Source organism: Lampetra fluviatilis, chromosome 5, assembly GCF_964198595.1.
Source record: "Lampetra fluviatilis chromosome 5, kcLamFluv1.1, whole genome shotgun sequence".
Lineage (NCBI taxonomy): Eukaryota > Metazoa > Chordata > Hyperoartia > Petromyzontiformes > Petromyzontidae > Lampetra > Lampetra fluviatilis.
In genome coordinates, this window is record NC_136279.1 from 22,719,567 (window position 1) to 22,731,855 (window position 12,289).

General features: G+C 47.5%; 1 protein-coding gene across 2 annotated transcripts in view; it reads left to right on the forward strand.

Annotated features, from left to right (window-relative positions):
- LOC144932766 (uncharacterized) overlaps positions 1-12,289 on the forward strand; it is a 47,335-nt gene that overhangs the window by 6,376 nt on the left and 28,670 nt on the right. The gene's annotated exons all lie outside the window — the stretch shown is intronic.

Here is a 12,289-nt window from a genome sequence, read left to right on the forward strand (position 1 = left end):
TGGGAATAAAATATATATTTAGTATATCGGTTTAATTTGAGATACGACGAACAATTTTTTTTTACACATTTAGCTCGTCGCACTACGAAACCCAGTGACCTGAGTTCGATTCCCGGCCACGGCTAACGTCGGTGGCGAATGTCGGACCCCCAGTCCTGGATCTGGCGCGGCTTGTAAACATCAGGCAAGGCGGCCAGAGTGGTGCCGGCCACATCACCCCCTCTTCCGTCGCGCTGTGTCCAACGTGGTCGCTCGCTAACGTCACTTGACTCAACAGTCCGTCGAAGGCCATACGGGGAGATATTTGTTATTTTGTTTATGCAGTCTATCGTTTTCTAACTGGATCATTGCGTTTCATTAGGACCTCCAGTGCAATGCCCGAGACGACCGAGTGTCTGTAAAAATATACCTAATGAAGGAATAATCACGATTATGAAACACGTGTCATTGTCACGAACACGGGTTAAACGGGGGAGGAACAGAGGCCTCGCATTCTGCCACGAGATTTAAATTTTCATATAATTTGACTGAATACATTGTCCCCAACAAATTATGTTGGAAATGTCATGCCATGCCACAAACCCAGATTCTCACAACACGGCCCCTTGTCGAGCACTCGATGTACGTGCTGGTTCAATGGGGGCCCTAAACATAAATTATTTTCAGGGGAGAGTGAGGGTGATGCCCTAGCACTTTATAATATCCTAGCGAGATAACAGAATAGATATAGACGAGAGATTGAGATGTAGTGCGATAAGGAGCATACAGACAGACGTAAACATGCAGCGAGATGAGCGAAGAGAGAGATTCGGGCAAGATCGAGATTGTCGAGATCGATTGGATATTTGTGTTCATGTTAATTACACATTCAAGAAACTAAACAAATAAGCGGACAATTCACCTCCTTCACACGCCAGCCCCTCTCCACTTACAAAAAAAATATTGTTTTTACACATCTCACACCTCCGATGAACACGGCTGGCTACGTACGGTGTGAAAGAAGTTCAACATCCATAGACGAGTACGTCACGTCTCGTGAGCCGCGTGGCCTTCTGGGAGTGTGCAATTTCTGCCGCGTTGGCTCCACACACAGAAACAAGCAAAACTCCGAGAATTCGCTCTTTGTGGTTTATTTTGGATGCTTTTTCATGAATCCGACACCCCCCCACATTTGATCTACGAGGGGCCCTGAATCTTTGCTCGGTTCGCTTTCGCCGAGAGCCGCCACTCCGCACGCCAAAACATTTGCATGGAAGGGACTGTCAGCAAAATGCACGTTAAAACACCTTCCCCCCGCCCGCCACCTCTCCTCTTTAACAATACGCTATTCACGTGGAATGTAAGCTTGAAAGTGGGGGAAAATCATTGTGTAAGCAACGCCCTTTGCGAGTGTTTTTAACCATCGCGGTTCTGCGGGCAGTCTGCGAGCACGGAGCGTTTCGTTAGGGACCGTCCATAAATGACGTCACGCACCTAGGCGGGGGGGGGGGGGGTCAGACATTTGTGACAATGTGTGACGAGGGGGGGGGGTTGAGAAATGTGACGTCACATCAAAATGCGCAACTTTAAATAAATATAGACAACACGTTCTACTTAATTAAATATACTTTTTGATAAATGTTTTCTCCTACAACATCAGAGTGCAGCGCCACATTAAATACGCACTACAATGACAATAGTTTAAAGCGATTCGAACCATGTTTTTTTTGGGGGGGGGGGGGGGCAGAGCTTTGTGACGTCATATTTGAGGGGGGGTCTGACTTTTTGTGACGCCGTGTGACGAGGGGGGGGGGTCAAAAATCGTCAAAAATCGCGTGACGTCATTTATGGACGGCCCCTTATTGGCCGTGGCCTCTTCTTATTCTCTGCCGTGACGCTGAAGGCATTTGCGACGGAGGAAGAGTAACGATGAAGTAGTCATATTAAAACAGCTTCAAAGCAAATGCGACTCAGTTTAACAAATGGCAACATGTTTACGGACCGTATATTGAACCGGGGGGAACGGTGGCTCACCGGTTAGCGCACTGCTCTACAACCCCGCTGACCTGAGTTTAACTCCTGGCCACGGCTAACGTCAGTGGCGAGTGATGTCTGACCCGATCCTGGCCCCGTCACACAACCCGCACTGACCAGTGTGGTGAAGTATGGTCAAACAAACTCTTAACCGACCAATGTGGTGTGGGAGGTCTCCATCCAGCAGTGGATTGACAAAGGCATGGCAATTGTTGTTTGCGATTAATTGCGATGAAGGCCGCTTCTGTTGCGATCGAAATGTCGTGGGTTTTTTCCTTTTATTAATTTTAATTTATTTTTAATTTAAATATTCTATTTACGTGACTTTACCGAAAGAACCAAGAATATGTATTAATAGTTGACTACATCCGACGTGAGGTTATTGTGCTACGCAATTCTGAATGCGAGCGTGTTTTTTTGTGTGTGTGTGTGTTCACGATACAGTTACATTTCCTGTATTTGTTGCCTTTTCTGACCCAAGCCTCCTAAACAAAAGCGAGGCCCTGCGGTCACTCACGGAGCCCTTTCACGATCCCTAAACAAACACCGCCAAAACGAATCGAGCGCATTTTCAAATGCGAGGTATTTCAAATCATCTCTGCGTTTCAGAAGCCATTGATTGACATTTGCAAAACGTATAATGCGTGACTGTATACTAAAAGACGAGATGTATATATATTGTTTTTACTCATTTGTTGTCGACCTCTAGCTCTGTCGATGTTGCTGCTACCTCCAGGCATCAACAAGCAGCAGATTCTTTGCTCTGTGCTCTGGGAGTTGCACCGCATTGTGAAGGGAAGCTGGCAGACTGGCGGACTGGGCTGTCTGTGTGGCTGACTCGCTCATTAGCTGGCAATGTGTGGCTATCTGACCTATAGCTGACTGTCAGTGTGTCTGTGTTATATAGCTGACTGTCAGTGTGTCTGCCTGTCATATAGCTGACTGTCAGTGTCTCTTTGTCCTATAGCTGACTGTCAGTGTATCTGTGTGTCCTATAGCTGACTGTCAGTGTGTCTGCCTGTCATATAGCTGACTGTCAGTGTGTCTGAGTCCTATAGCTGACTGTCAGTGTGTCTGTGTCCTATAGCTGACTGTCTGTGTGTCTGTGTCCTATAGCTGACTGTCAGTGTGTCTGCCTGTCCTATAGCTGACTGTCAGTGTGTCTGTGTCCTACACCTGACTGTCAGTGTGTCTGTGTCCTATAGCTGACTGTCTGTGTCCTATAGCTGACTGTCAGTGTGTCTGTGTCCTATAGCTGACTGTCAGTGTGTCTGCCTGTCCTGTAGCTGACTGTCTGTGTGTCTGTGTCCTATAGCTGACTGTCAGTGTGTCTGCCTGTCGTATAGCTGACTGTCAGTGTGTCTGTGTCCTATAGCTGACTGACTGTCAGTGTGTCTGCCTGTCCTATAGCTGACTGTCTGTGTCCTATAGCTGACTGTCAGTGTGTTTGCCTGTCCTATAGCTGACTGTCAGTGTGTCTGTGTCCTATAGTTGACTGTGAGTGTGTCTGCCTGTCCTATAGCTGACTGTCAGTGTGTCTGCCTGTCCTATAGCTGACTGTCAGTGTGTCTGTGTGTCCTATAGCTGACTGTCTGTGTGTCTGTGTCATATAGCTGACTGTCAGTGTGTCTCTCTGTCCTATAGCTGACTGTCTGTGTGTCTGCCTGTCCTATAGCTGTTTGTCTGTGTGTCTGCCTGTCCTATAGCTGACTGTCATTGTGTCTGCCTGTCCTATAGCTGACTGGCAGTGTGTCTGTCTGTACAATAGCTGACTCTCAGTATGTCTGCCTGTCCTATAGCTGACTCTCTGTGTGTCGGTGTGTCCTATAGCTGACTGTCAGTGTGTCTGCCTGTCCTATAGCTGACTGTCAGTGTGTCTGTGTGTCCTATAGCTGACTGTCAGTGTGTCTGTGTCCTATAGCTGACTGTCAGTGTGTCTGTGTCCTATAGCTGACTGTCAGTGTGTCTGCCTGTCCTATAGCTGACTGTCAGTGTGTCTGTGTCCTATAACTGACTGTCAGTGTGTCTGCCTGTCCTATAGCTGACTGTCAGTGTGTCTGTGTCCTATAGCTGACTGTCAGTGTGTCTGCCTGTCCTATAGCTGACTGTCAGTGTGTCTGTGTCATATAGCTGACTGTCAGTGTGTCTGTGTGTCCTATAGCTGACTGTCAGTGTGTCTGCCTGTCCTATAGCTGACTGTCAGTGTGTCTGTGTCCTATAGCTGACTGTCAGTGTGTCTGTGTGTCCTATAGCTGACTGTCAGTGTGTCTGTGTCCTATAGCTGACTGTCAGTGTGTCTGTGTCCTATAGCTGACTGTCAGTGTGTTTGTGTCCTATAGCTGACTGTTAGTGTGTCTGTGTCCTATAGCTGACTGTCAGTGTGTCTGCCTGTCCTATAGCTGACTGTCAGTGTGTCTGTGTCCTATAGCTGACTGTCAGTGTGTCTGTGTCCTATAGCTGACTGTCAGTTTGTCTGCCTGTCCTATAGCTGACTGTCAGTGTGTCTGCCTGTCCTATAGCTGACTGTCAGTGTACCTGCCTGTCCTATAACTGACTGTCAGTGTGTCTGTGTGTCCTATAGCTGACTGTCAGTGTGTCTGTGTCCTATAGCTGACTGTCAGTGTATCTGCCTGTCCTATAACTGACTGTCAGTGTGTCTGTGTGTCCTATAACTGACTGTCAGTGTGTCTGTGTCCTATAGCTGACTGTCAGTGTGCCTGTGTCCTATAGCTGACTGTCAGTGTGTCTGTGTGTCCTATAGCTGACTGTCAGTGTGTCTGCCTGTCCTATATCTGACTGTCAGTGTGTCTGTGTGTCCTATAGCTGACTGTCAGTGTGTCTGTGTCCTATAGCTGAGTGTCAGTGTGTCTGCCTGTCCTATATCTGACTGTCAGTGTGTCTGTGTGTCCTATAGCTGACTGTCAGTTTGTCTGCCTGTCCTATAGCTGACTGTTAGTGTGTCTGCCTGTCCTATAGCTGACTGTCAGTGTATCTGCCTGTCCTATAACTGACTGTCAGTGTGTCTGTGTGTCCTATAACTGACTGTCAGTGTGTCTGTGTCCTATAGCTGACTGTCAGTGTGTCTGTGTGTCCTATAGCTGACTGTCAGTGTGTCTGTGTCCTATAGCTGACTGTCAGTGTGTCTGTGTCCTATAGCTGAGTGTCAGTGTGTCTGCCTGTCCTATATCTGACTGTCAGTGTGTCTGTGTGTCCTATAGCTGACTGTCAGTATGTCCGCCTGTCCTATAGCTGACTGTCAGTGTGTCTGTGTCTTATAGCTGACTGTCAGTGTGTCTGTGTCCTATAGCTGACTGTCAGTGTGTCTGTGTGTCCTATACCTGACTGTCAGTGTGTCTGCCTGTCCAATAGCTGACTGTCTCTGTGTCTGCCTGTCCTATAGCTGACTGTCAGTGTGTCTGTGTCCTACAGCTGACTGTCAGTGTGTCTGTGTCATATAGCTGACTGTCAGTGTGTCTGCCTGTCCTATAGCTGACTGTCAGTGTGTCTGTGTGTCCTATAGCTGACTGTCAGTGTGTCTGTGTCCTGTAGCTGACTGTCAGTGTGTCTGCCTGTCCTATAGCTGGCTGTCTGGCTGCCTGTCCGTGGTGGCTGTGTGGCCAGCTGTCTGGATCGCTATCAGCAGGGTAAGCGCCGGCTGTCTCGCCGGCCGCCAAATCCGGCCGGCTCGCTGGCCACCACGCATGCTATCGACGTGCCGTGTTTAGCCACACCACGGCAGGATCGTCTCGTTCCGTCCTCGCCGACTGACCCCCGGAGTACGACAAAGTCGACAAAGATCCCCCGGTGTGGCCTTAGGACACTTTTATGGCAAACGCTGTTTGCGAGCAGCACCCGCCACGGCACACGAGGAGGGGGTGGGAGGGTCAGTACCACGCCCGGCCGCCTTTGTCTCCCCCAGTGTCGGTGTTTTACGCATTTGTACCAGCTACTCATTTGGGACTGAGTCGACCTAGGGGAGGCCCAGGACCGGCACTCCACACACACACACTTGCATCTGCAAATGCACAAAACAGTCTGGCTTTCAGGATTTGCACAAAAGATGAACACATGGGCACACATACATAAGCTCTGCCTCGACTAATTGATTTATTGTGACGAAGCCAATGAGCACAAACAGAATATGTACTCTGCGACAAAGTGACACACGCCACGACATTGTCTCTCGTAGTACACACAGACACACACTCACTGCAGTTGTGTTAATATTGATTGTGCCACGGCTTGGCACGGAGTGTGCACAGACATATGACAAGTGTAGCTGTTGCACATAAATATGTATTCAAATGTGACAAAGACAAAGGTCCCTCGTGTAGCCTTAACATACTGTTGGGGCAAGTGCTGCAAGCGCGCGATACGGCACACGAGGAGGTGGGTGGGTGGCCGGCACCATGCCCGGCCGCCTTTGTCTCCCCAGAGGGAATGTTTTTACACGTCGTACTTATTTGAAGCCGAGTCGAGCACACATATATATACACACACGTGTATGCAGACAAGCCATTGCCCGCAGAATACAAATGCAAGTTCCAGTAAAAATGTGACGCTCAGCAGACCGGGTGCTGAAGAAACTAATAAAACATTTACAACGGAATTGGTTTTAAGTACAGTTAGTGTTAAACTGTGAAGGTAGCTGTACACACTGTACCGGCATGACAGTCGACTTAATGAGGATAAGTTAATGAACGAGGAGAACATTAACACATAAGTATACGATGTAGATTTCCACTGGTGGATGAGGCACGTCCACACTGTCTCTCATGAGGGTCGATTGACCATACTTCACCACAAGGCCGTAGCTATGGAGCCAACATTGGGGGGGACCAAATCTTCCAGGGTGTCTGGGGGTCCCAACCCAGAAAAAAAAACTAAATTTCAAAACTAATTTCCTGCCTAAAATATTTAAAAAATTCACTAACACATGGGATGGACTTTTTATTTTATTTACAATAATGTCGAATAGTGTATTGTATTACATTGCTCTGTTGTTATTTTGTTTACCATTTCCTGTTTCATTGTATGTAATGGCAGAGATTATGGATTAGTAAAGAACAACCATGACCACAATCATATAAACAGAAATCTATGCACTGATTTATATGAAGACAAGTCTAGATATTGTGGCCAAGGTTTAGCAAATTGTTGTTTTTATTTACATAGCATAGCAATTTTTTATAGCAATATATTGGGGGGAACATTTTGAGCATATTTGAATATTTGGGGGGATGTGTCTCCCCAATATATATTATAATTACGGCCTTGCTTCACCACGCTGGTCAGTACATGTTGGTGATGGATGGAGGGGCTAGCATTGGTTCAGATATCGCCTACAACTGACGTCATGAGGGGACGAGAATCCAACTCAGGTCGCTGGGGTAAGATGGAAAGCGAATTTCACAATTTTTTTTACAAATATCAGTTTGGGTGCAAGGTCAGGTTTAAACTGATATAGAGCCACGTACGTGAAACAGCCCATGGGACATAATAACGACCTCAATGCCTGATTCACAAGTTACGAAGGAGGAGGAGGCATCACTGCAGCGATGATACACTCCGCTTGCTCCTGACGCAATTACCTGCCTCAGCCACCTCGGTGTAAAATCACAGCTGTTGGTCTACAGCAGCAACGCAGAAGAAGGGTCGCAAAAATATACATTTGTTCCAGCCATCCCAACATGCCTGAGACTTGCCGGGGATAAGGTTTAGAGGGAGGGGTAGGGATAATCCTGGGAGCATGAGAGGGATTGGGACGGAGTTCTTGAAGAAGGGACACATTTTGAAGCTTTTGGCCAAAACCCAGGTGCATGTGTAGTGTCTTCAAAAATGACTCACACCGACACATTGTAACAAGTCACCTGCTTACACTTTATTCTCCTATTCTTGCACCAGTTGTAGGCACTCCTATTACTATCTATACGGTAACTTCTCTCCACTCTTATCTACCTTTGACCTCGCTTATCCTGCACTCAGCAGCTCTGCTCTCAGCGACTCCGCACACAGCGTCTCCGCACACAGCATCTCTGCACACAGCAACTCGACACCTCCACCGCTGCCCTCACCTATGCTCCCTCAGACCCGCTCTCCCGTCTGTCCCAGGCGGGGGGGGGGATCAGCCAACACCCGCCCAGCGACAGCGTGAAGATCGAGGTCCCGTTGACGGCTGGAGCGGCAGCGGCGAGATGTCTTCACACTTGGTCCCCGGCAACAACTCCCCGCTCCGCTCACGCACACGCCCTTATATTCCTCTGCTAATTATCCGAGACCTTTCGTGCGTCTCTTTAAGCTCTCACCAGTCCGGCGCCTGTCGGCCCATCAATCAACCCTTATCTCCCGTCTCCCTGGCAACACCTCCAGTCTCAGCGTGCACAACCGGGATGCGCCGCGTATTTCACTACTCTACGCATGTGTAGTGACATCGGAGATGTCACTGAATGGTGCCGGCCTGAGAGGGCCGTGGCGTGCGATGCACCGTCATCACGTGTCCGGGGAGAGCTCTCGAGAGGGTTGGAGAGGGAGCTAGAACACTCGAGAGGGTGGGTGGAGCCAAGGGCGGAGCGGCCCCAACCCGGGGGGGATATAAGGTGGGTCCCTGAGAGGGACGGGGTCGCTGCATTCTACAAGCTGAAGCTCCACGTCTACAAGCTGGAAGCTCTACGTCCTACGAGGCATCATCACGTGGTCGGGGACCCGAGTGAGGGTCCGACCCTTCGTAGCTGTAACTCCTCCGTTTAGAGTAGTCAGCAAGGTGGTCACCACCCTAGGCTGTATCTGGTGAAGGGGCAGTTACCCCTTTGTGTTAGTGGGTTGATGTTACAATAAAAGTGTTGCCTCTAAAGAACAACGTCTGCGGCTCAGTTGGACTCACTACACATGTATAATTTATTCCCCACACACATAAACACCCACGGGATCTCAGCTTCTCTTTAATCATTACGCGTTTCGGCAAGGTTCATGAGATGCATTGTACGAGTTAACCAAGTAACGTAACTTTCAGTTCAACAACGCAATGATCACATTTTATTGAAATGCATTGTGGCAAAACAATGTTCTAATTACCCGTCTGGGTGAACGTATTATATTGTATTAATAACACTCTTTGATGAATGTGGCCCTCTGAGTTCTCGCTATTATGACCAAAAGTAAAGAATACAGCAGGCACTGCTGTGTGCAATTAATGTCTCGCAACAAAAATAAAACCATTCAGCGCTAAATACTCTAACTGTAATCAAAATAAGCGTTGACAATTTTGCCGAACAGCATGCAGAGCGCCGTTAACTCTTTCGTGAAGCCATTTTACCACTGAACGATTTGCGGGCACTGCCCAGTAAACAGACCAACGTTGAATCAACGTTGGTCCAAAGTTCTATGCTTACTGGGTATTTACCATACAGAATAAGACCACCGGTATGTTAATCCACTGCTGGATCATGCGAGTCGTGGGGGTTAATTGACCGGGACTCGCCACGCTGGTCAGTACGGGCAGGTGAAGGCAGGAAGCAGAGCTGTGGGAGCATAGAAGCAGAGTCCAACAATATTGTGTTGCTGCACTACCATCTGCACGACGCCTGCGGTCGCCCATACGAACACGGGCCAGGCTCAAAGGGGCCGTCCATAAATGACGTCACGCACCTGGGGGGGGGGGGTCAGACCAGACATTTGTGACGAGGTGGGGGGGGTGAGAAATGTGACGTCACATAAAAATGCGCAACTTTAAATAAATATAGACAACACGTCCTATAACATCAGAGTGCAGCGCCACATTAAATACGCACTACAATGACAATAGTTTAAAGCGATTTGAAGCACGTTTTTTTTTCAAAATGGAAATATGGTTTTGGGAGGGGGGTGGCAGAGCTTTGTAATGTCATATTTGAGGGAGGTCTGACTTTTTGTCAGAGGTGTGGACTCGAGTCATGTGACTTGGACTCGAGTCAGACTCGAGTCATGAATTTGATGACTTGCGACTCGACTTGGACTTGCATAACAATGACTTTGTCCCACCTATGAGATGTGGACTCGAGTCATGTGACTTGGACTCGAGTCAGACTCGAGTCATGAATTTGATGACTTGCGACTCGACTTGGACTTGCATAACAATGACTTTGTCCCACCTCTGCTTTTTGTGACGCCGTGTGACGAGGAGGGGGGGTGGGGGTAAAAAATCGTCCAAAATCGCGTGACGTCATTTATGGACGATCCCAAAATCCCTGCTTAGTCTCTGAGATCGGAAGGGGATTCTGGTGCATTCGCAACGATTTTATCGCGGGGTACACGGAACACATCCGCGTGGGTTTAATCTGATTTCAGGTGCCGCGTTCGTCATCAAGGCAAGCAAGGGTAGGGAAATGAGTCAGCAGATGCATCTGCATTAGTCACCAGCCAGAGATAGGGGGATGCATCGCCAGAGACAGTATTTACTGCCAGGCCAAGCTCCGATAAAACTGTATAATTACATCTACATTCAGTGCTCGGTTTATATTTTTTAAAGATGCAATACAGTAGAACTGTGTGGGACGCAACAAAACATTCATAGCGAGCACAGGTACGCATGCTACTGTACAGCACGTGTGTTAATCCACTGCTGGATGATGGCCTCCCCACGCCGTGCGGATTGTTGGGGTTATTTGACCATACTTCACCACGCTGGTCAGTGTGGATTGGTGACGGTGGGGAGCATGGGACTATAGAAGTACAATACAATAAGTACGGTACAATATTTCGCTGCACTGCGGTCGGTATAGCCCCGTAGCAGCCTATAGCACCTGTTAAGCACGGTGGTTGCCCATCCGAGCACCTATCCAGGTTCGAGCCTGCTTAGCTTCCGAGATCGCATATGATCGGGCACATTCCGTGCGATTTCGTCAAAGGGACATTGTACGATGTTAATTATAATATACATTTCTCGTAACGTATTTATTAACTTGCTTATTTATCCGAGAAAGCCACACTGAGTCATTTGCCTATTTTTCAGAAGGGTTTTAATTTTAAGATGTTTTCATTCAATTAATGAGTGTTTACTATACATCACTTCGTCATTTGTTTCCACTTTCCTCTCTGTATTGTAACAATATTCTCAAGTAGTGCGATATCTTCCTGGCACCAATCTCTCTTATGCCGTCATCAAGCCAGGCTCTATTAGGTCTTGCTCTCTTTCTGGTTCCTTCCATTTTTCCGAACAACACACTTTTACATTTTCCTGTTATTGTCCAACCTACATGTGTGTCCAAAAAGTGCCAGTTTCTTTCTCATTACGCTGTCACTATCTATACACGTGGGAGAAAACCGGAGCACCCGGAGAAAACACACGCGTGCGAGGGGGCACCGCTCCAACCCCGTACAGATGGAAACAGATGCCGATGAATGCCTTTGGCGGTGGTGAATTTGATTCGATTGCTCCGATCGGGGAATTCATTCATTCATATTTCAAACTTGATTTGGCGCTTTCGTGACTGCAGGAATTACTCTGGTTCTTTCGGTAAAGTCACGTAAAAAGAGAAAATAATAAATTAAATAATAGCATACGACGTTTCGATTGCAAATACAAGCAATCGTCATCAGGTACAAATGAAAGAGAAAACAAAACCGAGTAAACTTAGAAATATAATGCAGCACAACACAGAGAGTCGGCTAACATAACAGTCAACATCCTACCTGGTCGATGACGTTCTATTTAAGGCCTCGATACAGAGGCGTTGTTTCTCTGTGTGCCTATCTGTGTGTCTCTGTGTTATCTTTCTCTGCTTATGTGTCTTCGGTTCTGTGCTTAATCTCTCTCTCCTAAATTTAGCAATCTTTGGAAGAACGTAATCAACCAGGTAGGGTGTTGACTGTTATGTTAGCCGACTCTGTGTTGTGTTGCATTATATTTCTAAGTATACTAGGGTTGTTTTCGCTTTCATTTGTACCTGATGATGATTGCTTGTGTTTGCAATCGAATCGTTGTATGCTATTATTTAATTTATTATTTTCTCTTTCTACGTGACTTTACCGAAAGAACCAAAGAGTAATTCATATTTCCCCACGTAAATGTTTGGACCCTTTCCCACTGCCCGTTCAATTTCACACTGCCACGTGTTGCCATGGCGATGGTGGAAATCCAACGAATTCTTGCCCCTTGCATCTTGCACGCCATCGGCTCCGACACTGAGCTTTAGCCAGATTTGCACCGCCGTGTCACCGGGGTTTGGCTTTATCCGACCACAGATGTATTTGTTTGCCTATGCATGCATTCATTTCTTTCATAGCCCTGTGGAAGAGCCAC